The sequence below is a fragment of the Ascaphus truei genome, unplaced genomic scaffold (genome assembly GCF_040206685.1).
Source record: "Ascaphus truei isolate aAscTru1 unplaced genomic scaffold, aAscTru1.hap1 HAP1_SCAFFOLD_240, whole genome shotgun sequence".
NCBI classification, from domain to species: Eukaryota; Metazoa; Chordata; class Amphibia; order Anura; family Ascaphidae; genus Ascaphus; species Ascaphus truei.
In genome coordinates this window covers 74,216-96,712 of record NW_027455323.1, presented here as the reverse complement: position 1 = coordinate 96,712, position 22,497 = coordinate 74,216, and the positions used below count along the sequence as shown (strand labels likewise).

Sequence of the window (22,497 nt, the reverse complement as noted above, 5' to 3'; positions counted from 1 at the left end):
CGATAGATTTCTTTGCCACTGCGGGAAAAAAGTAGTAAAAAATGAAACATTTTCATTTGCTGCAAGGAATGCCATGTATATTTTCATTAGGGAAGCAAAAAATAAAAACACCCACAGCACCTGGTATTCCCAGGCAGTCTCCCAACCCAGTACTAATCAAGCCTCACCCTGCTTAGCTTCCGAGATCTGACGGGATCGGGCGCTTTCAAGGTAGTATGGCCGTAGGTGGAGATTGCTGTCTCATGATATCCTCTCATTCTTAAATCCATGAGCCTATATCTTGCTCCATGCATACACAGAGACTGAGAAAATGACAGGTGCACTCAAATGTACTATAGACGGAATTCTTGATGTCAGAATTCTATTTTGGAAGGTTGCATTGTGTTGAACTTTCAGAGGAAAAAACGATAGATTTCTTTGCCACTGCGGGAAAAAAGTAGCAAGAAATGAAACATTTTCATTTGCTGCGAGGAATGCCATGTATATTTTCATTAGGGAAGCGAAAAATAAAAACCCCTACAGCACCTGGTATTCCAAGCAGTCTCCCAACCCAGTACTAATCAAGCCTCACCCTGCTTAGCTTCCGAGATCTGACGGGATCGGGCGCTGTCAAGGTAGTATGGCCGTAGGTGGAGATTGCTGTCTCATGATATCCTCTCATTCTTAAATCCATGAGCCTATATCTTGCTCCATGCATACACAGAGACTGAGAAAATGACAGGTGCACTCAAATGTACTATAGACGGAATTCTTGATGTCAGAATTCTATTTTGGAAGGTTGCATTGTGTTGAACTTTCAGAGGAAAAAACGATAGATTTCTTTGCCACTGCGGGAAAAAAGTAGCAAGAAATGAAACATTTTCATTTGCTGCGAGGAATGCCATGTATATTTTCATTAGGGAAGCGAAAAATAAAAACCCCTACAGCACCTGGTATTCCCAGGCAGTCTCCCAACCCAGTACTAATCAAGCCTCACCCTGCTTAGCTTCCGAGATCTGACGGGATCGGGCGCTGTCAAGGTAGTATGGCCGTAGGTGGAGATTGCTGTCTCATGATATCCTCTCATTCTTAAATCCATGAGCCTATATCTTGCTCCATGCATACACAGAGACTGAGAAAATGACAGGTGCACTCAAATGTACTATAGACGGAATTCTTGATGTCAGAATTCTATTTTGGAAGGTTGCATTGTGTTGAACTTTCAGAGGAAAAAACGATAGATTTCTTTGCCACTGCGGGAAAAAAGTAGCAAGAAATGAAACATTTTCATTTGCTGCGAGGAATGCCATGTATATTTTCATTAGGGAAGCGAAAAATAAAAACCCCTACAGCACCTGGTATTCCCAGGCAGTCTCCCAACCCAGTACTAATCAAGCCTCACCCTGCTTAGCTTCCGAGATCTGACGGGATCGGGCGCTGTCAAGGTAGTATGGCCGTAGGTGGAGATTGCTGTCTCATGATATCCTCTCATTCTTAAATCCATGAGCCTATATCTTGCTCCATGCATACACAGAGACTGAGAAAATGACAGGTGCACTCAAATGTACTATAGACGGAATTCTTGATGTCAGAATTCTATTTTGGAAGGTTGCATTGTGTTGAACTTTCTGAGGAAAAAACGATAGATTTCTTTGCCACTGCGGGAAAAAAGTAGTAAAAAATGAAACATTTTCATTTGCTGCAAGGAATGCCATGTATATTTTCATTAGGGAAGCAAAAAATAAAAACACCCACAGCACCTGGTATTCCCAGGCAGTCTCCCAACCCAGTACTAATCAAGCCTCACCCTGCTTAGCTTCCGAGATCTGACGGGATCGGGCGCTTTCAAGGTAGTATGGCCGTAGGTGGAGATTGCTGTCTCATGATATCCTCTCATTCTTAAATCCATGAGCCTATATCTTGCTCCATGCATACACAGAGACTGAGAAAATGACAGGTGCACTCAAATGTACTATAGACGGAATTCTTGATGTCAGAATTCTATTTTGGAAGGTTGCATTGTGTTGAACTTTCAGAGGAAAAAACGATAGATTTCTTTGCCACTGCGGGAAAAAAGTAGCAAGAAATGAAACATTTTCATTTGCTGCGAGGAATGCCATGTATATTTTCATTAGGGAAGCGAAAAATAAAAACCCCTACAGCACCTGGTATTCCCAGGCAGTCTCCCAACCCAGTACTAATCAAGCCTCACCCTGCTTAGCTTCCGAGATCTGACGGGATCGGGCGCTGTCAAGGTAGTATGGCCGTAGGTGGAGATTGCTGTCTCATGATATCCTCTCATTCTTAAATCCATGAGCCTATATCTTGCTCCATGCATACACAGAGACTGAGAAAATGACAGGTGCACTCAAATGTACTATAGACGGAATTCTTGATGTCAGAATTCTATTTTGGAAGGTTGCATTGTGTTGAACTTTCAGAGGAAAAAACGATAGATTTCTTTGCCACTGCGGGAAAAAAGTAGTAAAAAATGAAACATTTTCATTTGCTGCAAGGAATGCCATGTATATTTTCATTAGGGAAGCAAAAAATAAAAACACCCACAGCACCTGGTATTCCCAGGCAGTCTCCCAACCCAGTACTAATCAAGCCTCACCCTGCTTAGCTTCCGAGATCTGACGGGATCGGGCGCTTTCAAGGTAGTATGGCCGTAGGTGGAGATTGCTGTCTCATGATATCCTCTCATTCTTAAATCCATGAGCCTATATCTTGCTCCATGCATACACAGAGACTGAGAAAATGACAGGTGCACTCAAATGTACTATAGACGGAATTCTTGATGTCAGAATTCTATTTTGGAAGGTTGCATTGTGTTGAACTTTCAGAGGAAAAAACGATAGATTTCTTTGCCACTGCGGGAAAAAAGTAGCAAGAAATGAAACATTTTCATTTGCTGCGAGGAATGCCATGTATATTTTCATTAGGGAAGCGAAAAATAAAAACCCCTACAGCACCTGGTATTCCCAGGCAGTCTCCCAACCCAGTACTAATCAAGCCTCACCCTGCTTAGCTTCCGAGATCTGACGGGATCGGGCGCTGTCAAGGTAGTATGGCCGTAGGTGGAGATTGCTGTCTCATGATATCCTCTCATTCTTAAATCCATGAGCCTATATCTTGCTCCATGCATACACAGAGACTGAGAAAATGACAGGTGCACTCAAATGTACTATAGACGGAATTCTTGATGTCAGAATTCTATTTTGGAAGGTTGCATTGTGTTGAACTTTCAGAGGAAAAAACGATAGATTTCTTTGCCACTGCGGGAAAAAAGTAGTAAAAAATTTCAGAGGTGCCTATATTCAACCTCCTCCTGTTTGGATTTGAACTCACTATCTCTTCCAAGTATCAGCTTGAACACTGCACACCCCAACTCTGTGAGCCACAAGCTCACCATATAACATGCTGAGTGTTCTGAGGCCTGTATGATATATTTCTAAATGACATGGGAGGCATAAGTGTATTATTGTGACCGTTAAAAAAATACATTCTTGAAGAATTACCTTAAATGGAGAAATTAAATCAGAGACTGAGAAAATGACAGGTGCACTCAAATATACTATAGACGGAATTCTTGATGTCAGAATTCTATTTTGGAAGGTTGCATTGTGTTGAACTTTCAGAGGAAAAAACAATATATTTCTTTGCCACTCCGGGAAAAAAGTAGCAAGAAATGAAACATTTTCATTTGCTGCGAGGAATGCCATGTATATTTTCATTAGGGAAGCGAAAAATAAAAACCCCTACAGCACCTGGTATTCCCAGGCAGTCTCCCAACCCAGTACTAATCAAGCCTCACCCTGCTTAGCTTCCGAGATCTGACGGGATCGGGAGCTTTCAAGGTAGTATGGCCGTAGGTGGAGGTTGCTGTCTCATGATATCCTCTCATTCTTAAATCCATGAGCCTATATCTTGCTCCATGCATACACAGAGACTGAGAAAATGACAGGTGCACTCAAATGTACTATAGACGGAATTCTTGATGTCAGAATTCTATTTTGGAAGGTTGCATTGTGTTGAACTTTCAGAGGAAAAAACGATAGATTTCTTTGCCACTGCGGGAAAAAAGTAGTAAAAAATGAAACATTTTAATTTGCTGCAAGGAATGCCATGTATATTTTCATTAGGGAAGCAAAAAATAAAAACACCCACAGCACCTGGTATTCCCAGGCAGTCTCCCAACCCAGTACTAATCAAGCCTCACCCTGCTTAGCTTCCGAGATCTGACGGGATCGGGCGCTGTCAATGTAGTATGGCCGTAGGTGGAGATTGCTGTCTCATGATATCCTCTCATTCTTAAATCCATGAGCCTATATCTTGCTCCATGCATACACAGAGACTGAGAAAATGACAGGTGCACTCAAATGTACTATAGACGGAATTCTTGATGTCAGAATTCTATTTTGGAAGGTTGCATTGTGTTGAACTTTCTGAGGAAAAAACGATAGATTTCTTTGCCACTGCGGGAAAAAAGTAGTAAAAAATGAAACATTTTCATTTGCTGCAAGGAATGCCATGTATATTTTCATTAGGGAAGCAAAAAATAAAAACACCCACAGCACCTGGTATTCCCAGGCAGTCTCCCAACCCAGTACTAATCAAGCCTCACCCTGCTTAGCTTCCGAGATCTGACGGGATCGGGCGCTTTCAAGGTAGTATGGCCGTAGGTGGAGATTGCTGTCTCATGATATCCTCTCATTCTTAAATCCATGAGCCTATATCTTGCTCCATGCATACACAGAGACTGAGAAAATGACAGGTGCACTCAAATGTACTATAGACGGAATTCTTGATGTCAGAATTCTATTTTGGAAGGTTGCATTGTGTTGAACTTTCAGAGGAAAAAACGATAGATTTCTTTGCCACTGCGGGAAAAAAGTAGCAAGAAATGAAACATTTTCATTTGCTGCGAGGAATGCCATGTATATTTTCATTAGGGAAGCGAAAAATAAAAACCCCTACAGCACCTGGTATTCCAAGCAGTCTCCCAACCCAGTACTAATCAAGCCTCACCCTGCTTAGCTTCCGAGATCTGACGGGATCGGGCGCTGTCAAGGTAGTATGGCCGTAGGTGGAGATTGCTGTCTCATGATATCCTCTCATTCTTAAATCCATGAGCCTATATCTTGCTCCATGCATACACAGAGACTGAGAAAATGACAGGTGCACTCAAATGTACTATAGACGGAATTCTTGATGTCAGAATTCTATTTTGGAAGGTTGCATTGTGTTGAACTTTCAGAGGAAAAAACGATAGATTTCTTTGCCACTGCGGGAAAAAAGTAGCAAGAAATGAAACATTTTCATTTGCTGCGAGGAATGCCATGTATATTTTCATTAGGGAAGCGAAAAATAAAAACCCCTACAGCACCTGGTATTCCCAGGCAGTCTCCCAACCCAGTACTAATCAAGCCTCACCCTGCTTAGCTTCCGAGATCTGACGGGATCGGGCGCTGTCAAGGTAGTATGGCCGTAGGTGGAGATTGCTGTCTCATGATATCCTCTCATTCTTAAATCCATGAGCCTATATCTTGCTCCATGCATACACAGAGACTGAGAAAATGACAGGTGCACTCAAATGTACTATAGACGGAATTCTTGATGTCAGAATTCTATTTTGGAAGGTTGCATTGTGTTGAACTTTCAGAGGAAAAAACGATAGATTTCTTTGCCACTGCGGGAAAAAAGTAGCAAGAAATGAAACATTTTCATTTGCTGCGAGGAATGCCATGTATATTTTCATTAGGGAAGCGAAAAATAAAAACCCCTACAGCACCTGGTATTCCCAGGCAGTCTCCCAACCCAGTACTAATCAAGCCTCACCCTGCTTAGCTTCCGAGATCTGACGGGATCGGGCGCTGTCAAGGTAGTATGGCCGTAGGTGGAGATTGCTGTCTCATGATATCCTCTCATTCTTAAATCCATGAGCCTATATCTTGCTCCATGCATACACAGAGACTGAGAAAATGACAGGTGCACTCAAATGTACTATAGACGGAATTCTTGATGTCAGAATTCTATTTTGGAAGGTTGCATTGTGTTGAACTTTCTGAGGAAAAAACGATAGATTTCTTTGCCACTGCGGGAAAAAAGTAGTAAAAAATGAAACATTTTCATTTGCTGCAAGGAATGCCATGTATATTTTCATTAGGGAAGCAAAAAATAAAAACACCCACAGCACCTGGTATTCCCAGGCAGTCTCCCAACCCAGTACTAATCAAGCCTCACCCTGCTTAGCTTCCGAGATCTGACGGGATCGGGCGCTTTCAAGGTAGTATGGCCGTAGGTGGAGATTGCTGTCTCATGATATCCTCTCATTCTTAAATCCATGAGCCTATATCTTGCTCCATGCATACACAGAGACTGAGAAAATGACAGGTGCACTCAAATGTACTATAGACGGAATTCTTGATGTCAGAATTCTATTTTGGAAGGTTGCATTGTGTTGAACTTTCAGAGGAAAAAACGATAGATTTCTTTGCCACTGCGGGAAAAAAGTAGCAAGAAATGAAACATTTTCATTTGCTGCGAGGAATGCCATGTATATTTTCATTAGGGAAGCGAAAAATAAAAACCCCTACAGCACCTGGTATTCCCAGGCAGTCTCCCAACCCAGTACTAATCAAGCCTCACCCTGCTTAGCTTCCGAGATCTGACGGGATCGGGCGCTGTCAAGGTAGTATGGCCGTAGGTGGAGATTGCTGTCTCATGATATCCTCTCATTCTTAAATCCATGAGCCTATATCTTGCTCCATGCATACACAGAGACTGAGAAAATGACAGGTGCACTCAAATGTACTATAGACGGAATTCTTGATGTCAGAATTCTATTTTGGAAGGTTGCATTGTGTTGAACTTTCAGAGGAAAAAACGATAGATTTCTTTGCCACTGCGGGAAAAAAGTAGTAAAAAATGAAACATTTTCATTTGCTGCAAGGAATGCCATGTATATTTTCATTAGGGAAGCAAAAAATAAAAACACCCACAGCACCTGGTATTCCCAGGCAGTCTCCCAACCCAGTACTAATCAAGCCTCACCCTGCTTAGCTTCCGAGATCTGACGGGATCGGGCGCTGTCAATGTAGTATGGCCGTAGGTGGAGATTGCTGTCTCATGATATCCTCTCATTCTTAAATCCATGAGCCTATATCTTGCTCCATGCATACACAGAGACTGAGAAAATGACAGGTGCACTCAAATGTACTATAGACGGAATTCTTGATGTCAGAATTCTATTTTGGAAGGTTGCATTGTGTTGAACTTTCTGAGGAAAAAACGATAGATTTCTTTGCCACTGCGGGAAAAAAGTAGTAAAAAATGAAACATTTTCATTTGCTGCAAGGAATGCCATGTATATTTTCATTAGGGAAGCAAAAAATAAAAACACCCACAGCACCTGGTATTCCCAGGCAGTCTCCCAACCCAGTACTAATCAAGCCTCACCCTGCTTAGCTTCCGAGATCTGACGGGATCGGGCGCTTTCAAGGTAGTATGGCCGTAGGTGGAGATTGCTGTCTCATGATATCCTCTCATTCTTAAATCCATGAGCCTATATCTTGCTCCATGCATACACAGAGACTGAGAAAATGACAGGTGCACTCAAATGTACTATAGACGGAATTCTTGATGTCAGAATTCTATTTTGGAAGGTTGCATTGTGTTGAACTTTCAGAGGAAAAAACGATAGATTTCTTTGCCACTGCGGGAAAAAAGTAGCAAGAAATGAAACATTTTCATTTGCTGCGAGGAATGCCATGTATATTTTCATTAGGGAAGCGAAAAATAAAAACCCCTACAGCACCTGGTATTCCAAGCAGTCTCCCAACCCAGTACTAATCAAGCCTCACCCTGCTTAGCTTCCGAGATCTGACGGGATCGGGCGCTGTCAAGGTAGTATGGCCGTAGGTGGAGATTGCTGTCTCATGATATCCTCTCATTCTTAAATCCATGAGCCTATATCTTGCTCCATGCATACACAGAGACTGAGAAAATGACAGGTGCACTCAAATGTACTATAGACGGAATTCTTGATGTCAGAATTCTATTTTGGAAGGTTGCATTGTGTTGAACTTTCAGAGGAAAAAACGATAGATTTCTTTGCCACTGCGGGAAAAAAGTAGCAAGAAATGAAACATTTTCATTTGCTGCGAGGAATGCCATGTATATTTTCATTAGGGAAGCGAAAAATAAAAACCCCTACAGCACCTGGTATTCCCAGGCAGTCTCCCAACCCAGTACTAATCAAGCCTCACCCTGCTTAGCTTCCGAGATCTGACGGGATCGGGCGCTGTCAAGGTAGTATGGCCGTAGGTGGAGATTGCTGTCTCATGATATCCTCTCATTCTTAAATCCATGAGCCTATATCTTGCTCCATGCATACACAGAGACTGAGAAAATGACAGGTGCACTCAAATGTACTATAGACGGAATTCTTGATGTCAGAATTCTATTTTGGAAGGTTGCATTGTGTTGAACTTTCAGAGGAAAAAACGATAGATTTCTTTGCCACTGCGGGAAAAAAGTAGCAAGAAATGAAACATTTTCATTTGCTGCGAGGAATGCCATGTATATTTTCATTAGGGAAGCGAAAAATAAAAACCCCTACAGCACCTGGTATTCCCAGGCAGTCTCCCAACCCAGTACTAATCAAGCCTCACCCTGCTTAGCTTCCGAGATCTGACGGGATCGGGCGCTGTCAAGGTAGTATGGCCGTAGGTGGAGATTGCTGTCTCATGATATCCTCTCATTCTTAAATCCATGAGCCTATATCTTGCTCCATGCATACACAGAGACTGAGAAAATGACAGGTGCACTCAAATGTACTATAGACGGAATTCTTGATGTCAGAATTCTATTTTGGAAGGTTGCATTGTGTTGAACTTTCTGAGGAAAAAACGATAGATTTCTTTGCCACTGCGGGAAAAAAGTAGTAAAAAATGAAACATTTTCATTTGCTGCAAGGAATGCCATGTATATTTTCATTAGGGAAGCAAAAAATAAAAACACCCACAGCACCTGGTATTCCCAGGCAGTCTCCCAACCCAGTACTAATCAAGCCTCACCCTGCTTAGCTTCCGAGATCTGACGGGATCGGGCGCTTTCAAGGTAGTATGGCCGTAGGTGGAGATTGCTGTCTCATGATATCCTCTCATTCTTAAATCCATGAGCCTATATCTTGCTCCATGCATACACAGAGACTGAGAAAATGACAGGTGCACTCAAATGTACTATAGACGGAATTCTTGATGTCAGAATTCTATTTTGGAAGGTTGCATTGTGTTGAACTTTCAGAGGAAAAAACGATAGATTTCTTTGCCACTGCGGGAAAAAAGTAGCAAGAAATGAAACATTTTCATTTGCTGCGAGGAATGCCATGTATATTTTCATTAGGGAAGCGAAAAATAAAAACCCCTACAGCACCTGGTATTCCCAGGCAGTCTCCCAACCCAGTACTAATCAAGCCTCACCCTGCTTAGCTTCCGAGATCTGACGGGATCGGGCGCTGTCAAGGTAGTATGGCCGTAGGTGGAGATTGCTGTCTCATGATATCCTCTCATTCTTAAATCCATGAGCCTATATCTTGCTCCATGCATACACAGAGACTGAGAAAATGACAGGTGCACTCAAATGTACTATAGACGGAATTCTTGATGTCAGAATTCTATTTTGGAAGGTTGCATTGTGTTGAACTTTCAGAGGAAAAAACGATAGATTTCTTTGCCACTGCGGGAAAAAAGTAGTAAAAAATTTCAGAGGTGCCTATATTCAACCTCCTCCTGTTTGGATTTGAACTCACTATCTCTTCCAAGTATCTTGAACACTGCACACCCCAAGTAGCTTGAACACTGCACACCCCAACTCTGTGAGCCACAAGCTCACCATATAACATGCTGAGTGTTCTGAGGCCTGTATGATATATTTCTAAATGACATGGGAGGCATAAGTGTATTATTGTGACCGTTAAAAAAATACATTCTTGAAGAATTACCTTAAATGGAGAAATTAAATCAGAGACTGAGAAAATGACAGGTGCACTCAAATATACTATAGACGGAATTCTTGATGTCAGAATTCTATTTTGGAAGGTTGCATTGTGTTGAACTTTCAGAGGAAAAAACAATATATTTCTTTGCCACTCCGGGAAAAAAGTAGCAAGAAATGAAACATTTTCATTTGCTGCGAGGAATGCCATGTATATTTTCATTAGGGAAGCGAAAAATAAAAACCCCTACAGCACCTGGTATTCCCAGGCAGTCTCCCAACCCAGTACTAATCAAGCCTCACCCTGCTTAGCTTCCGAGATCTGACGGGATCGGGAGCTTTCAAGGTAGTATGGCCGTAGGTGGAGGTTGCTGTCTCATGATATCCTCTCATTCTTAAATCCATGAGCCTATATCTTGCTCCATGCATACACAGAGACTGAGAAAATGACAGGTGCACTCAAATGTACTATAGACGGAATTCTTGATGTCAGAATTCTATTTTGGAAGGTTGCATTGTGTTGAACTTTCAGAGGAAAAAACGATAGATTTCTTTGCCACTGCGGGAAAAAAGTAGTAAAAAATTTCAGAGGTGCCTATATTCAACCTCCTCCTGTTTGGATTTGAACTCACTATCTCTTCCAAGTATCAGCTTGAACACTGCACACCCCAACTCTGTGAGCCACAAGCTCACCATATAACATGCTGAGTGTTCTGAGGCCTGTATGATATATTTCTAAATGACATGGGAGGCATAAGTGTATTATTGTGACCGTTAAAAAAATACATTCTTGAAGAATTACCTTAAATGGAGAAATTAAATCAGAGACTGAGAAAATGACAGGTGCACTCAAATATACTATAGACGGAATTCTTGATGTCAGAATTCTATTTTGGAAGGTTGCATTGTGTTGAACTTTCAGAGGAAAAAACAATATATTTCTTTGCCACTCCGGGAAAAAAGTAGCAAGAAATGAAACATTTTCATTTGCTGCGAGGAATGCCATGTATATTTTCATTAGGGAAGCGAAAAATAAAAACCCCTACAGCACCTGGTATTCCCAGGCAGTCTCCCAACCCAGTACTAATCAAGCCTCACCCTGCTTAGCTTCCAAGATCTGACGGGATCGGGCGCTTTCAAGGTAGTATGGCCGTAGGTGGAGATTGCTGTCTCATGATATCCTCTCATTCTTAAATCCATGAGCCTATATCTTGCTCCATGCATACACAGAGACTGAGAAAATGACAGGTGCACTCAAATGTACTATAGACGGAATTCTTGATGTCAGAATTCTATTTTGGAAGGTTGCATTGTGTTGAACTTTCTGAGGAAAAAACGATATATTTCTTTGCCACTGCGGGAAAAAAGTAGTAAAAAATGAAACATTTTCATTTGCTGCAAGGAATGCCATGTATATTTTCATTAGGGAAGCAAAAAATAAAAACACCCACAGCACCTGGTATTCCCAGGCAGTCTCCCAACCCAGTACTAATCAAGCCTCACCCTGCTTAGCTTCCGAGATCTGACGGGATCGGGCGCTTTCAAGGTAGTATGGCCGTAGGTGGAGATTGCTGTCTCATGATATCCTCTCATTCTTAAATCCATGAGCCTATATCTTGCTCCATGCATACACAGAGACTGAGAAAATGACAGGTGCACTCAAATGTACTATAGACGGAATTCTTGATGTCAGAATTCTATTTTGGAAGGTTGCATTGTGTTGAACTTTCAGAGGAAAAAACGATATATTTCTTTGCCACTGCGGGAAAAAAGTAGCAAGAAATGAAACATTTTCATTTGCTGCGAGGAATGCCATGTATATTTTCATTAGGGAAGCGAAAAATAAAAACCCCTACAGCACCTGGTATTCCCAGGCAGTCTCCCAACCCAGTACTAATCAAGCCTCACCCTGCTTAGCTTCCGAGATCTGACGGGATCGGGCGCTGTCAAGGTAGTATGGCCGTAGGTGGAGATTGCTGTCTCATGATATCCTCTCATTCTTAAATCCATGAGCCTATATCTTGCTCCATGCATACACAGAGACTGAGAAAATGACAGGTGCACTCAAATGTACTATAGACGGAATTCTTGATGTCAGAATTCTATTTTGGAAGGTTGCATTGTGTTGAACTTTCAGAGGAAAAAACGATAGATTTCTTTGCCACTGCGGGAAAAAAGGAGCAAGAAATGAAACATTTTCATTTGCTGCGAGGAATGCCATGTATATTTTCATTAGGGAAGCGAAAAATAAAAACCCCTACAGCACCTGGTATTCCCAGGCAGTCTCCCAACCCAGTACTAATCAAGCCTCACCCTGCTTAGCTTCCGAGATCTGACGGGATCGGGCGCTGTCAAGGTAGTATGGCCGTAGGTGGAGATTGCTGTCTCATGATATCCTCTCATTCTTAAATCCATGAGCCTATATCTTGCTCCATGCATACACAGAGACTGAGAAAATGACAGGTGCACTCAAATGTACTATAGACGGAATTCTTGATGTCAGAATTCTATTTTGGAAGGTTGCATTGTGTTGAACTTTCAGAGGAAAAAACGATATATTTCTTTGCCACTGCGGGAAAAAAGTAGCAAGAAATGAAACATTTTCATTTGCTGCGAGGAATGCCATGTATATTTTCATTAGGGAAGCGAAAAATAAAAACCCCTACAGCACCTGGTATTCCCAGGCAGTCTCCCAACCCAGTACTAATCAAGCCTCACCCTGCTTAGCTTCCGAGATCTGACGGGATCGGGCGCTGTCAAGGTAGTATGGCCGTAGGTGGAGATTGCTGTCTCATGATATCCTCTCATTCTTAAATCCATGAGCCTATATCTTGCTCCATGCATACACAGAGACTGAGAAAATGACAGGTGCACTCAAATGTACTATAGACGGAATTCTTGATGTCAGAATTCTATTTTGGAAGGTTGCATTGTGTTGAACTTTCTGAGGAAAAAACGATATATTTCTTTGCCACTGCGGGAAAAAAGTAGTAAAAAATGAAACATTTTAATTTGCTGCAAGGAATGCCATGTATATTTTCATTAGGGAAGCAAAAAATAAAAACACCCACAGCACCTGGTATTCCCAGGCAGTCTCCCAACCCAGTACTAATCAAGCCTCACCCTGCTTAGCTTCCGAGATCTGACGGGATCGGGCGCTTTCAAGGTAGTATGGCCGTAGGTGGAGATTGCTGTCTCATGATATCCTCTCATTCTTAAATCCATGAGCCTATATCTTGCTCCATGCATACACAGAGACTGAGAAAATGACAGGTGCACTCAAATGTACTATAGACGGAATTCTTGATGTCAGAATTCTATTTTGGAAGGTTGCATTGTGTTGAACTTTCAGAGGAAAAAACGATAGATTTCTTTGCCACTGCGGGAAAAAAGTAGTAAAAAATGAAACATTTTCATTTGCTGCAAGGAATGCCATGTATATTTTCATTAGGGAAGCGAAAAATAAAAACCCCTACAGCACCTGGTATTCCCAGGCAGTCTCCCAACCCAGTACTAATCAAGCCTCACCCTGCTTAGCTTCCGAGATCTGACGGGATCGGGCGCTGTCAAGGTAGTATGGCCGTAGGTGGAGATTGCTGTCTCATGATATCCTCTCATTCTTAAATCCATGAGCCTATATCTTGCTCCATGCATACACAGAGACTGAGAAAATGACAGGTGCACTCAAATGTACTATAGACGGAATTCTTGATGTCAGAATTCTATTTTGGAAGGTTGCATTGTGTTGAACTTTCAGAGGAAAAAACGATAGATTTCTTTGCCACTGCGGGAAAAAAGTAGTAAAAAATGAAACATTTTCATTTGCTGCAAGGAATGCCATGTATATTTTCATTAGGGAAGCGAAAAATAAAAACCCCTACAGCACCTGGTATTCCCAGGCAGTCTCCCAACCCAGTACTAATCAAGCCTCACCCTGCTTAGCTTCCGAGATCTGACGGGATCGGGCGCTGTCAAGGTAGTATGGCCGTAGGTGGAGATTGCTGTCTCATGATATCCTCTCATTCTTAAATCCATGAGCCTATATCTTGCTCCATGCATACACAGAGACTGAGAAAATGACAGGTGCACTCAAATGTACTATAGACGGAATTCTTGATGTCAGAATTCTATTTTGGAAGGTTGCATTGTGTTGAACTTTCAGAGGAAAAAACGATAGATTTCTTTGCCACTGCGGGAAAAAAGTAGTAAAAAATTTCAGAGGTGCCTATATTCAACCTCCTCCTGTTTGGATTTGAACTCACTATCTCTTCCAAGTATCAGCTTGAACACTGCACACCCCAACTCTGTGAGCCACAAGCTCACCATATAACATGCTGAGTGTTCTGAGGCCTGTATGATATATTTCTAAATGACATGGGAGGCATAAGTGTATTATTGTGACCGTTAAAAAAATACATTCTTGAAGAATTACCTTAAATGGAGAAATTAAATCAGAGACTGAGAAAATGACAGGTGCACTCAAATATACTATAGACGGAATTCTTGATGTCAGAATTCTATTTTGGAAGGTTGCATTGTGTTGAACTTTCAGAGGAAAAAACAATATATTTCTTTGCCACTCCGGGAAAAAAGTAGCAAGAAATGAAACATTTTCATTTGCTGCGAGGAATGCCATGTATATTTTCATTAGGGAAGCGAAAAATAAAAACCCCTACAGCACCTGGTATTCCCAGGCAGTCTCCCAACCCAGTACTAATCAAGCCTCACCCTGCTTAGCTTCCGAGATCTGACGGGATCGGGAGCTTTCAAGGTAGTATGGCCGTAGGTGGAGGTTGCTGTCTCATGATATCCTCTCATTCTTAAATCCATGAGCCTATATCTTGCTCCATGCATACACAGAGACTGAGAAAATGACAGGTGCACTCAAATGTACTATAGACGGAATTCTTGATGTCAGAATTCTATTTTGGAAGGTTGCATTGTGTTGAACTTTCTGAGGAAAAAACAATATATTTCTTTGCCACTCCGGGAAAAAAGTAGCAAGAAATGAAACATTTTCATTTGCTGCGAGGAATGCCATGTATATTTTCATTAGGGAAGCGAAAAATAAAAACCCCTACAGCACCTGGTATTCCCAGGCAGTCTCCCAACCCAGTACTAATCAAGCCTCACCCTGCTTAGCTTCCGAGATCTGACGGGATCGGGAGCTTTCAAGGTAGTATGGCCGTAGGTGGAGGTTGCTGTCTCATGATATCCTCTCATTCTTAAATCCATGAGCCTATATCTTGCTCCATGCATACACAGAGACTGAGAAAATGACAGGTGCACTCAAATGTACTATAGACGGAATTCTTGATGTCAGAATTCTATTTTGGAAGGTTGCATTGTGTTGAACTTTCTGAGGAAAAAACGATATATTTCTTTGCCACTGCGGGAAAAAAGTAGTAAAAAATGAAACATTTTCATTTGCTGCAAGGAATGCCATGTATATTTTCATTAGGGAAGCAAAAAATAAAAACACCCACAGCACCTGGTATTCCCAGGCAGTCTCCCAACCCAGTACTAATCAAGCCTCACCCTGCTTAGCTTCCGAGATCTGACGGGATCGGGCGCTGTCAAGGTAGTATGGCCGTAGGTGGAGATTGCTGTCTCATGATATCCTCTCATTCTTAAATCCATGAGCCTATATCTTGCTCCATGCATACACAGAGACTGAGAAAATGACAGGTGCACTCAAATGTACTATAGACGGAATTCTTGATGTCAGAATTCTATTTTGGAAGGTTGCATTGTGTTGAACTTTCAGAGGAAAAAACGATAGATTTCTTTGCCACTGCGGGAAAAAAGTAGCAAGAAATGAAACATTTTCATTTGCTGCGAGGAATGCCATGTATATTTTCATTAGGGAAGCGAAAAATAAAAACCCCTACAGCACCTGGTATTCCCAGGCAGTCTCCCAACCCAGTACTAATCAAGCCTCACCCTGCTTAGCTTCCGAGATCTGACGGGATCGGGCACTGTCAAGGTAGTATGGCCGTAGGTGGAGATTGCTGTCTCATGATATCCTCTCATTCTTAAATCCATGAGCCTATATCTTGCTCCATGCATACACAGAGACTGAGAAAATGACAGGTGCACTCAAATGTACTATAGACGGAATTCTTGATGTCAGAATTCTATTTTGGAAGGTTGCATTGTGTTGAACTTTCTGAGGAAAAAACGATAGATTTCTTTGCCACTGCGGGAAAAAAGTAGTAAAAAATGAAACATTTTCATTTGCTGCAAGGAATGCCATGTATATTTTCATTAGGGAAGCAAAAAATAAAAACACCCACAGCACCTGGTATTCCCAGGCAGTCTCCCAACCCAGTACTAATCAAGCCTCACCCTGCTTAGCTTCCGAGATCTGACGGGATCGGGCGCTTTCAAGGTAGTATGGCCGTAGGTGGAGATTGCTGTCTCATGATATCCTCTCATTCTTAAATCCATGAGCCTATATCTTGCTCCATGCATACACAGAGACTGAGAAAATGACAGGTGCACTCAAATGTACTATAGACGGAATTCTTGATGTCAGAATTCTATTTTGGAAGGTTGCATTGTGTTGAACTTTCAGAGGAAAAAACGATATATTTCTTTGCCACTGCGGGAAAAAAGTAGCAAGAAATGAAACATTTTCATTTGCTGCGAGGAATGCCATGTATATTTTCATTAGGGAAGCGAAAAATAAAAACCCCTACAGCACCTGGTATTCCCAGGCAGTCTCCCAACCCAGTACTAATCAAGCCTCACCCTGCTTAGCTTCCGAGATCTGACGGGATCGGGCGCTGTCAAGGTAGTATGGCCGTAGGTGGAGATTGCTGTCTCATGATATCCTCTCATTCTTAAATCCATGAGCCTATATCTTGCTCCATGCATACACAGAGACTGAGAAAATGACAGGTGCACTCAAATGTACTATAGACGGAATTCTTGATGTCAGAATTCTATTTTGGAAGGTTGCATTGTGTTGAACTTTCAGAGGAAAAAACGATAGATTTCTTTGCCACTGCGGGAAAAAAGGAGCAAGAAATGAAACATTTTCATTTGCTGCGAGGAATGCCATGTATATTTTCATTAGGGAAGCGAAAAATAAAAACCCCTACAGCACCTGGTATTCCCAGGCAGTCTCCCAACCCAGTACTAATCAAGCCTCACCCTGCTTAGCTTCCGAGATCTGACGGGATCGGGCGCTGTCAAGGTAGTATGGCCGTAGGTGGAGATTGCTGTCTCATGATATCCTCTCATTCTTAAATCCATGAGCCTATATCTTGCTCCATGCATACACAGAGACTGAGAAAATGACAGGTGCACTCAAATGTACTATAGACGGAATTCTTGATGTCAGAATTCTATTTTGGAAGGTTGCATTGTGTTGAACTTTCAGAGGAAAAAACGATATATTTCTTTGCCACTGCGGGAAAAAAGTAGCAAGAAATGAAACATTTTCATTTGCTGCGAGGAATGCCATGTATATTTTCATTAGGGAAGCGAAAAATAAAAACCCCTACAGCACCTGGTATTCCCAGGCAGTCTCCCAACCCAGTACTAATCAAGCCTCACCCTGCTTAGCTTCCGAGATCTGACGGGATCGGGCGCTGTCAAGGTAGTATGGCCGTAGGTGGAGATTGCTGTCTCATGATATCCTCTCATTCTTAAATCCATGAGCCTATATCTTGCTCCATGCATACACAGAGACTGAGAAAATGACAGGTGCACTCAAATGTACTATAGACGGAATTCTTGATGTCAGAATTCTATTTTGGAAGGTTGCATTGTGTTGAACTTTCTGAGGAAAAAACGATATATTTCTTTGCCACTGCGGGAAAAAAGTAGTAAAAAATGAAACATTTTAATTTGCTGCAAGGAATGCCATGTATATTTTCATTAGGGAAGCAAAAAATAAAAACACCCACAGCACCTGGTATTCCCAGGCAGTCTCCCAACCCAGTACTAATCAAGCCTCACCCTGCTTAGCTTCCGAGATCTGACGGGATCGGGCGCTTTCAAGGTAGTATGGCCGTAGGTGGAGATTGCTGTCTCATGATATCCTCTCATTCTTAAATCCATGAGCCTATATCTTGCTCCATGCATACACAGAGACTGAGAAAATGACAGGTGCACTCAAATGTACTATAGACGGAATTCTTGATGTCAGAATTCTATTTTGGAAGGTTGCATTGTGTTGAACTTTCAGAGGAAAAAACGATATATTTCTTTGCCACTGCGGGAAAAAAGTAGTAAAAAATTTCAGAGGTGCCTATATTCAACCTCCTCCTGTTTGGATTTGAACTCACTATCTCTTCCAAGTATCAGCTTGAACACTGCACACCCCAACTCTGTGAGCCACAAGCTCACCATATAACATGCTGAGTGTTCTGAGGCCTGTATGATATATTTCTAAATGACATGGGAGGCATAAGTGTATTATTGTGACCGTTAAAAAAATACATTCTTGAAGAATTACCTTAAATGGAGAAATTAAATCAGAGACTGAGAAAATGACAGGTGCACTCAAATATACTATAGACGGAATTCTTGATGTCAGAATTCTATTTTGGAAGGTTGCATTGTGTTGAACTTTCAGAGGAAAAAACAATATATTTCTTTGCCACTCCGGGAAAAAAGTAGCAAGAAATGAAACATTTTCATTTGCTGCGAGGAATGCCATGTATATTTTCATTAGGGAAGCGAAAAATAAAAACCCCTACAGCACCTGGTATTCCCAGGCAGTCTCCCAACCCAGTACTAATCAAGCCTCACCCTGCTTAGCTTCCGAGATCTGACGGGATCGGGCGCTGTCAAGGTAGTATGGCCGTAGGTGGAGATTGCTGTCTCATGATATCCTCTCATTCTTAAATCCATGAGCCTATATCTTGCTCCATGCATACACAGAGACTGAGAAAATGACAGGTGCACTCAAATGTACTATAGACGGAATTCTTGATGTCAGAATTCTATTTTGGAAGGTTGCATTGTGTTGAACTTTCAGAGGAAAAAACGATAGATTTCTTTGCCACTGCGGGAAAAAAGGAGCAAGAAATGAAACATTTTCATTTGCTGCGAGGAATGCCATGTATATTTTCATTAGGGAAGCGAAAAATAAAAACCCCTACAGCACCTGGTATTCCCAGGCAGTCTCCCAACCCAGTACTAATCAAGCCTCACCCTGCTTAGCTTCCGAGATCTGACGGGATCGGGCGCTGTCAAGGTAGTATGGCCGTAGGTGGAGATTGCTGTCTCATGATATCCTCTCATTCTTAAATCCATGAGCCTATATCTTGCTCCATGCATACACAGAGACTGAGAAAATGACAGGTGCACTCAAATGTACTATAGACGGAATTCTTGATGTCAGAATTCTATTTTGGAAGGTTGCATTGTGTTGAACTTTCAGAGGAAAAAACGATATATTTCTTTGCCACTGCGGGAAAAAAGTAGCAAGAAATGAAACATTTTCATTTGCTGCGAGGAATGCCATGTATATTTTCATTAGGGAAGCGAAAAATAAAAACCCCTACAGCACCTGGTATTCCCAGGCAGTCTCCCAACCCAGTACTAATCAAGCCTCACCCTGCTTAGCTTCCGAGATCTGACGGGATCGGGCGCTGTCAAGGTAGTATGGCCGTAGGTGGAGATTGCTGTCTCATGATATCCTCTCATTCTTAAATCCATGAGCCTATATCTTGCTCCATGCATACACAGAGACTGAGAAAATGACAGGTGCACTCAAATGTACTATAGACGGAATTCTTGATGTCAGAATTCTATTTTGGAAGGTTGCATTGTGTTGAACTTTCTGAGGAAAAAACGATATATTTCTTTGCCACTGCGGGAAAAAAGTAGTAAAAAATGAAACATTTTAATTTGCTGCAAGGAATGCCATGTATATTTTCATTAGGGAAGCAAAAAATAAAAACACCCACAGCACCTGGTATTCCCAGGCAGTCTCCCAACCCAGTACTAATCAAGCCTCACCCTGCTTAGCTTCCGAGATCTGACGGGATCGGGCGCTTTCAAGGTAGTATGGCCGTAGGTGGAGATTGCTGTCTCATGATATCCTCTCATTCTTAAATCCATGAGCCTATATCTTGCTCCATGCATACACAGAGACTGAGAAAATGACAGGTGCACTCAAATGTACTATAGACGGAATTCTTGATGTCAGAATTCTATTTTGGAAGGTTGCATTGTGTTGAACTTTCAGAGGAAAAAACGATATATTTCTTTGCCACTGCGGGAAAAAAGTAGTAAAAAATTTCAGAGGTGCCTATATTCAACCTCCTCCTGTTTGGATTTGAACTCACTATCTCTTCCAAGTATCAGCTTGAACACTGCACACCCCAACTCTGTGAGCCACAAGCTCACCATATAACATGCTGAGTGTTCTGAGGCCTGTATGATATATTTCTAAATGACATGGGAGGCATAAGTGTATTATTGTGACCGTTAAAAAAATACATTCTTGAAGAATTACCTTAAATGGAGAAATTAAATCAGAGACTGAGAAAATGACAGGTGCACTCAAATATACTATAGACGGAATTCTTGATGTCAGAATTCTATTTTGGAAGGTTGCATTGTGTTGAACTTTCAGAGGAAAAAACAATATATTTCTTTGCCACTCCGGGAAAAAAGTAGCAAGAAATGAAACATTTTCATTTGCTGCGAGGAATGCCATGTATATTTTCATTAGGGAAGCGAAAAATAAAAACCCCTACAGCACCTGGTATTCCCAGGCAGTCTCCCAACCCAGTACTAATCAAGCCTCACCCTGCTTAGCTTCCGAGATCTGACGGGATCGGGAGCTTTCAAGGTAGTATGGCCGTAGGTGGAGGTTGCTGTCTCATGATATCCTCTCATTCTTAAATCCATGAGCCTATATCTTGCTCCATGCATACACAGAGACTGAGAAAATGACAGGTGCACTCAAATGTACTATAGACGGAATTCTTGATGTCAGAATTCTATTTTGGAAGGTTGCATTGTGTTGAACTTTCTGAGGAAAAAACAATATATTTCTTTGCCACTCCGGGAAAAAAGTAGCAAGAAATGAAACATTTTCATTTGCTGCGAGGAATGCCATGTATATTTTCATTAGGGAAGCGAAAAATAAAAACCCCTACAGCACCTGGTATTCCCAGGCAGTCTCCCAACCCAGTACTAATCAAGCCTCACCCTGCTTAGCTTCCGAGATCTGACGGGATCGGGAGCTTTCAAGGTAGTATGGCCGTAGGTGGAGGTTGCTGTCTCATGATATCCTCTCATTCTTAAATCCATGAGCCTATATCTTGCTCCATGCATACACAGAGACTGAGAAAATGACAGGTGCACTCAAATGTACTATAGACGGAATTCTTGATGTCAGAATTCTATTTTGGAAGGTTGCATTGTGTTGAACTTTCTGAGGAAAAAACGATATATTTCTTTGCCACTGCGGGAAAAAAGTAGTAAAAAATGAAACATTTTCATTTGCTGCAAGGAATGCCATGTATATTTTCATTAGGGAAGCAAAAAATAAAAACACCCACAGCACCTGGTATTCCCAGGCAGTCTCCCAACCCAGTACTAATCAAGCCTCACCCTGCTTAGCTTCCGAGATCTGACGGGATCGGGCGCTGTCAAGGTAGTATGGCCGTAGGTGGAGATTGCTGTCTCATGATATCCTCTCATTCTTAAATCCATGAGCCTATATCTTGCTCCATGCATACACAGAGACTGAGAAAATGACAGGTGCACTCAAATGTACTATAGACGGAATTCTTGATGTCAGAATTCTATTTTGGAAGGTTGCATTGTGTTGAACTTTCAGAGGAAAAAACGATAGATTTCTTTGCCACTGCGGGAAAAAAGTAGCAAGAAATGAAACATTTTCATTTGCTGCGAGGAATGCCATGTATATTTTCATTAGGGAAGCGAAAAATAAAAACCCCTACAGCACCTGGTATTCCCAGGCAGTCTCCCAACCCAGTACTAATCAAGCCTCACCCTGCTTAGCTTCCGAGATCTGACGGGATCGGGCACTGTCAAGGTAGTATGGCCGTAGGTGGAGATTGCTGTCTCATGATATCCTCTCATTCTTAAATCCATGAGCCTATATCTTGCTCCATGCATACACAGAGACTGAGAAAATGACAGGTGCACTCAAATGTACTATAGACGGAATTCTTGATGTCAGAATTCTATTTTGGAAGGTTGCATTGTGTTGAACTTTCTGAGGAAAAAACGATAGATTTCTTTGCCACTGCGGGAAAAAAGTAGTAAAAAATGAAACATTTTCATTTGCTGCAAGGAATGCCATGTATATTTTCATTAGGGAAGCAAAAAATAAAAACACCCACAGCACCTGGTATTCCCAGGCAGTCTCCCAACCCAGTACTAATCAAGCCTCACCCTGCTTAGCTTCCGAGATCTGACGGGATCGGGCGCTTTCAAGGTAGTATGGCCGTAGGTGGAGATTGCTGTCTCATGATATCCTCTCATTCTTAAATCCATGAGCCTATATCTTGCTCCATGCAT

The 22,497-nt window shown here is 41.8% G+C and overlaps 47 non-coding genes and 3 pseudogenes across 47 annotated transcripts; all 50 read right to left on the bottom strand.

Moving 5' to 3' along the window:
* Positions 1-108: 108 nt before the first annotated feature.
* LOC142479638 (5S ribosomal RNA) lies at positions 109-227 on the bottom strand. The gene has a single exon (XR_012794323.1). It is a non-coding gene; the product is annotated as a 5S ribosomal RNA (ribosomal RNA).
* A 286-nt stretch (positions 228-513) lies between these two features.
* LOC142479289 (5S ribosomal RNA) lies at positions 514-631 on the bottom strand (annotated as a pseudogene).
* Positions 632-917: 286 nt separating this feature from the next.
* On the bottom strand, positions 918-1,036 carry LOC142478562 (5S ribosomal RNA). The gene has a single exon (XR_012793296.1). It is a non-coding gene; the product is annotated as a 5S ribosomal RNA (ribosomal RNA).
* Positions 1,037-1,322: 286 nt separating this feature from the next.
* Positions 1,323-1,441, bottom strand: LOC142478561 (5S ribosomal RNA). Its single transcript, XR_012793295.1, has one exon. It is a non-coding gene; the product is annotated as a 5S ribosomal RNA (ribosomal RNA).
* Positions 1,442-1,727: 286 nt separating this feature from the next.
* On the bottom strand, positions 1,728-1,846 carry LOC142479627 (5S ribosomal RNA). The gene has a single exon (XR_012794312.1). It is a non-coding gene; the product is annotated as a 5S ribosomal RNA (ribosomal RNA).
* Positions 1,847-2,132: 286 nt separating this feature from the next.
* LOC142478560 (5S ribosomal RNA) lies at positions 2,133-2,251 on the bottom strand. Its single transcript, XR_012793294.1, has one exon. It is a non-coding gene; the product is annotated as a 5S ribosomal RNA (ribosomal RNA).
* A 286-nt stretch (positions 2,252-2,537) lies between these two features.
* LOC142479615 (5S ribosomal RNA) lies at positions 2,538-2,656 on the bottom strand. The gene has a single exon (XR_012794301.1). It is a non-coding gene; the product is annotated as a 5S ribosomal RNA (ribosomal RNA).
* A 286-nt stretch (positions 2,657-2,942) lies between these two features.
* On the bottom strand, positions 2,943-3,061 carry LOC142478559 (5S ribosomal RNA). The gene has a single exon (XR_012793293.1). It is a non-coding gene; the product is annotated as a 5S ribosomal RNA (ribosomal RNA).
* A 676-nt stretch (positions 3,062-3,737) lies between these two features.
* On the bottom strand, positions 3,738-3,856 carry LOC142479558 (5S ribosomal RNA). The gene has a single exon (XR_012794244.1). It is a non-coding gene; the product is annotated as a 5S ribosomal RNA (ribosomal RNA).
* Positions 3,857-4,142: 286 nt separating this feature from the next.
* Positions 4,143-4,261, bottom strand: LOC142479205 (5S ribosomal RNA). The gene has a single exon (XR_012793936.1). It is a non-coding gene; the product is annotated as a 5S ribosomal RNA (ribosomal RNA).
* Positions 4,262-4,547: 286 nt separating this feature from the next.
* Positions 4,548-4,666, bottom strand: LOC142479604 (5S ribosomal RNA). Its single transcript, XR_012794290.1, has one exon. It is a non-coding gene; the product is annotated as a 5S ribosomal RNA (ribosomal RNA).
* Positions 4,667-4,952: 286 nt separating this feature from the next.
* LOC142479288 (5S ribosomal RNA) lies at positions 4,953-5,070 on the bottom strand (annotated as a pseudogene).
* Positions 5,071-5,356: 286 nt separating this feature from the next.
* On the bottom strand, positions 5,357-5,475 carry LOC142478558 (5S ribosomal RNA). Its single transcript, XR_012793292.1, has one exon. It is a non-coding gene; the product is annotated as a 5S ribosomal RNA (ribosomal RNA).
* Positions 5,476-5,761: 286 nt separating this feature from the next.
* Positions 5,762-5,880, bottom strand: LOC142478557 (5S ribosomal RNA). The gene has a single exon (XR_012793291.1). It is a non-coding gene; the product is annotated as a 5S ribosomal RNA (ribosomal RNA).
* A 286-nt stretch (positions 5,881-6,166) lies between these two features.
* Positions 6,167-6,285, bottom strand: LOC142479593 (5S ribosomal RNA). Its single transcript, XR_012794279.1, has one exon. It is a non-coding gene; the product is annotated as a 5S ribosomal RNA (ribosomal RNA).
* Positions 6,286-6,571: 286 nt separating this feature from the next.
* Positions 6,572-6,690, bottom strand: LOC142478556 (5S ribosomal RNA). Its single transcript, XR_012793290.1, has one exon. It is a non-coding gene; the product is annotated as a 5S ribosomal RNA (ribosomal RNA).
* A 286-nt stretch (positions 6,691-6,976) lies between these two features.
* On the bottom strand, positions 6,977-7,095 carry LOC142479204 (5S ribosomal RNA). The gene has a single exon (XR_012793935.1). It is a non-coding gene; the product is annotated as a 5S ribosomal RNA (ribosomal RNA).
* Positions 7,096-7,381: 286 nt separating this feature from the next.
* On the bottom strand, positions 7,382-7,500 carry LOC142479582 (5S ribosomal RNA). Its single transcript, XR_012794268.1, has one exon. It is a non-coding gene; the product is annotated as a 5S ribosomal RNA (ribosomal RNA).
* Positions 7,501-7,786: 286 nt separating this feature from the next.
* On the bottom strand, positions 7,787-7,904 carry LOC142479287 (5S ribosomal RNA; annotated as a pseudogene).
* Positions 7,905-8,190: 286 nt separating this feature from the next.
* Positions 8,191-8,309, bottom strand: LOC142478555 (5S ribosomal RNA). The gene has a single exon (XR_012793289.1). It is a non-coding gene; the product is annotated as a 5S ribosomal RNA (ribosomal RNA).
* Positions 8,310-8,595: 286 nt separating this feature from the next.
* LOC142478554 (5S ribosomal RNA) lies at positions 8,596-8,714 on the bottom strand. Its single transcript, XR_012793288.1, has one exon. It is a non-coding gene; the product is annotated as a 5S ribosomal RNA (ribosomal RNA).
* Positions 8,715-9,000: 286 nt separating this feature from the next.
* Positions 9,001-9,119, bottom strand: LOC142479571 (5S ribosomal RNA). The gene has a single exon (XR_012794257.1). It is a non-coding gene; the product is annotated as a 5S ribosomal RNA (ribosomal RNA).
* A 286-nt stretch (positions 9,120-9,405) lies between these two features.
* On the bottom strand, positions 9,406-9,524 carry LOC142478553 (5S ribosomal RNA). Its single transcript, XR_012793287.1, has one exon. It is a non-coding gene; the product is annotated as a 5S ribosomal RNA (ribosomal RNA).
* A 698-nt stretch (positions 9,525-10,222) lies between these two features.
* LOC142479557 (5S ribosomal RNA) lies at positions 10,223-10,341 on the bottom strand. Its single transcript, XR_012794243.1, has one exon. It is a non-coding gene; the product is annotated as a 5S ribosomal RNA (ribosomal RNA).
* A 676-nt stretch (positions 10,342-11,017) lies between these two features.
* On the bottom strand, positions 11,018-11,136 carry LOC142479156 (5S ribosomal RNA). Its single transcript, XR_012793886.1, has one exon. It is a non-coding gene; the product is annotated as a 5S ribosomal RNA (ribosomal RNA).
* A 286-nt stretch (positions 11,137-11,422) lies between these two features.
* On the bottom strand, positions 11,423-11,541 carry LOC142479560 (5S ribosomal RNA). Its single transcript, XR_012794246.1, has one exon. It is a non-coding gene; the product is annotated as a 5S ribosomal RNA (ribosomal RNA).
* Positions 11,542-11,827: 286 nt separating this feature from the next.
* LOC142478551 (5S ribosomal RNA) lies at positions 11,828-11,946 on the bottom strand. The gene has a single exon (XR_012793285.1). It is a non-coding gene; the product is annotated as a 5S ribosomal RNA (ribosomal RNA).
* Positions 11,947-12,232: 286 nt separating this feature from the next.
* On the bottom strand, positions 12,233-12,351 carry LOC142478550 (5S ribosomal RNA). Its single transcript, XR_012793284.1, has one exon. It is a non-coding gene; the product is annotated as a 5S ribosomal RNA (ribosomal RNA).
* A 286-nt stretch (positions 12,352-12,637) lies between these two features.
* LOC142478549 (5S ribosomal RNA) lies at positions 12,638-12,756 on the bottom strand. Its single transcript, XR_012793283.1, has one exon. It is a non-coding gene; the product is annotated as a 5S ribosomal RNA (ribosomal RNA).
* Positions 12,757-13,042: 286 nt separating this feature from the next.
* On the bottom strand, positions 13,043-13,161 carry LOC142479547 (5S ribosomal RNA). Its single transcript, XR_012794234.1, has one exon. It is a non-coding gene; the product is annotated as a 5S ribosomal RNA (ribosomal RNA).
* Positions 13,162-13,447: 286 nt separating this feature from the next.
* On the bottom strand, positions 13,448-13,566 carry LOC142478548 (5S ribosomal RNA). The gene has a single exon (XR_012793282.1). It is a non-coding gene; the product is annotated as a 5S ribosomal RNA (ribosomal RNA).
* Positions 13,567-13,852: 286 nt separating this feature from the next.
* On the bottom strand, positions 13,853-13,971 carry LOC142478547 (5S ribosomal RNA). Its single transcript, XR_012793281.1, has one exon. It is a non-coding gene; the product is annotated as a 5S ribosomal RNA (ribosomal RNA).
* A 676-nt stretch (positions 13,972-14,647) lies between these two features.
* LOC142479556 (5S ribosomal RNA) lies at positions 14,648-14,766 on the bottom strand. Its single transcript, XR_012794242.1, has one exon. It is a non-coding gene; the product is annotated as a 5S ribosomal RNA (ribosomal RNA).
* A 286-nt stretch (positions 14,767-15,052) lies between these two features.
* Positions 15,053-15,171, bottom strand: LOC142479555 (5S ribosomal RNA). The gene has a single exon (XR_012794241.1). It is a non-coding gene; the product is annotated as a 5S ribosomal RNA (ribosomal RNA).
* A 286-nt stretch (positions 15,172-15,457) lies between these two features.
* LOC142479687 (5S ribosomal RNA) lies at positions 15,458-15,576 on the bottom strand. Its single transcript, XR_012794370.1, has one exon. It is a non-coding gene; the product is annotated as a 5S ribosomal RNA (ribosomal RNA).
* A 286-nt stretch (positions 15,577-15,862) lies between these two features.
* Positions 15,863-15,981, bottom strand: LOC142479167 (5S ribosomal RNA). Its single transcript, XR_012793897.1, has one exon. It is a non-coding gene; the product is annotated as a 5S ribosomal RNA (ribosomal RNA).
* Positions 15,982-16,267: 286 nt separating this feature from the next.
* On the bottom strand, positions 16,268-16,386 carry LOC142479535 (5S ribosomal RNA). The gene has a single exon (XR_012794223.1). It is a non-coding gene; the product is annotated as a 5S ribosomal RNA (ribosomal RNA).
* Positions 16,387-16,672: 286 nt separating this feature from the next.
* LOC142478546 (5S ribosomal RNA) lies at positions 16,673-16,791 on the bottom strand. Its single transcript, XR_012793280.1, has one exon. It is a non-coding gene; the product is annotated as a 5S ribosomal RNA (ribosomal RNA).
* A 286-nt stretch (positions 16,792-17,077) lies between these two features.
* LOC142478545 (5S ribosomal RNA) lies at positions 17,078-17,196 on the bottom strand. The gene has a single exon (XR_012793279.1). It is a non-coding gene; the product is annotated as a 5S ribosomal RNA (ribosomal RNA).
* Positions 17,197-17,482: 286 nt separating this feature from the next.
* Positions 17,483-17,601, bottom strand: LOC142478544 (5S ribosomal RNA). Its single transcript, XR_012793278.1, has one exon. It is a non-coding gene; the product is annotated as a 5S ribosomal RNA (ribosomal RNA).
* Positions 17,602-17,887: 286 nt separating this feature from the next.
* LOC142479524 (5S ribosomal RNA) lies at positions 17,888-18,006 on the bottom strand. The gene has a single exon (XR_012794212.1). It is a non-coding gene; the product is annotated as a 5S ribosomal RNA (ribosomal RNA).
* Positions 18,007-18,682: 676 nt separating this feature from the next.
* On the bottom strand, positions 18,683-18,801 carry LOC142478543 (5S ribosomal RNA). Its single transcript, XR_012793277.1, has one exon. It is a non-coding gene; the product is annotated as a 5S ribosomal RNA (ribosomal RNA).
* A 286-nt stretch (positions 18,802-19,087) lies between these two features.
* LOC142478542 (5S ribosomal RNA) lies at positions 19,088-19,206 on the bottom strand. Its single transcript, XR_012793276.1, has one exon. It is a non-coding gene; the product is annotated as a 5S ribosomal RNA (ribosomal RNA).
* Positions 19,207-19,492: 286 nt separating this feature from the next.
* On the bottom strand, positions 19,493-19,611 carry LOC142478540 (5S ribosomal RNA). Its single transcript, XR_012793274.1, has one exon. It is a non-coding gene; the product is annotated as a 5S ribosomal RNA (ribosomal RNA).
* A 286-nt stretch (positions 19,612-19,897) lies between these two features.
* Positions 19,898-20,016, bottom strand: LOC142479512 (5S ribosomal RNA). Its single transcript, XR_012794200.1, has one exon. It is a non-coding gene; the product is annotated as a 5S ribosomal RNA (ribosomal RNA).
* A 676-nt stretch (positions 20,017-20,692) lies between these two features.
* Positions 20,693-20,811, bottom strand: LOC142479552 (5S ribosomal RNA). Its single transcript, XR_012794239.1, has one exon. It is a non-coding gene; the product is annotated as a 5S ribosomal RNA (ribosomal RNA).
* A 286-nt stretch (positions 20,812-21,097) lies between these two features.
* On the bottom strand, positions 21,098-21,216 carry LOC142479551 (5S ribosomal RNA). Its single transcript, XR_012794238.1, has one exon. It is a non-coding gene; the product is annotated as a 5S ribosomal RNA (ribosomal RNA).
* Positions 21,217-21,502: 286 nt separating this feature from the next.
* On the bottom strand, positions 21,503-21,621 carry LOC142479686 (5S ribosomal RNA). Its single transcript, XR_012794369.1, has one exon. It is a non-coding gene; the product is annotated as a 5S ribosomal RNA (ribosomal RNA).
* A 286-nt stretch (positions 21,622-21,907) lies between these two features.
* On the bottom strand, positions 21,908-22,026 carry LOC142479166 (5S ribosomal RNA). The gene has a single exon (XR_012793896.1). It is a non-coding gene; the product is annotated as a 5S ribosomal RNA (ribosomal RNA).
* Positions 22,027-22,312: 286 nt separating this feature from the next.
* LOC142479499 (5S ribosomal RNA) lies at positions 22,313-22,431 on the bottom strand. Its single transcript, XR_012794188.1, has one exon. It is a non-coding gene; the product is annotated as a 5S ribosomal RNA (ribosomal RNA).
* Between the last annotated feature and the right edge of the window lie 66 nt (positions 22,432-22,497).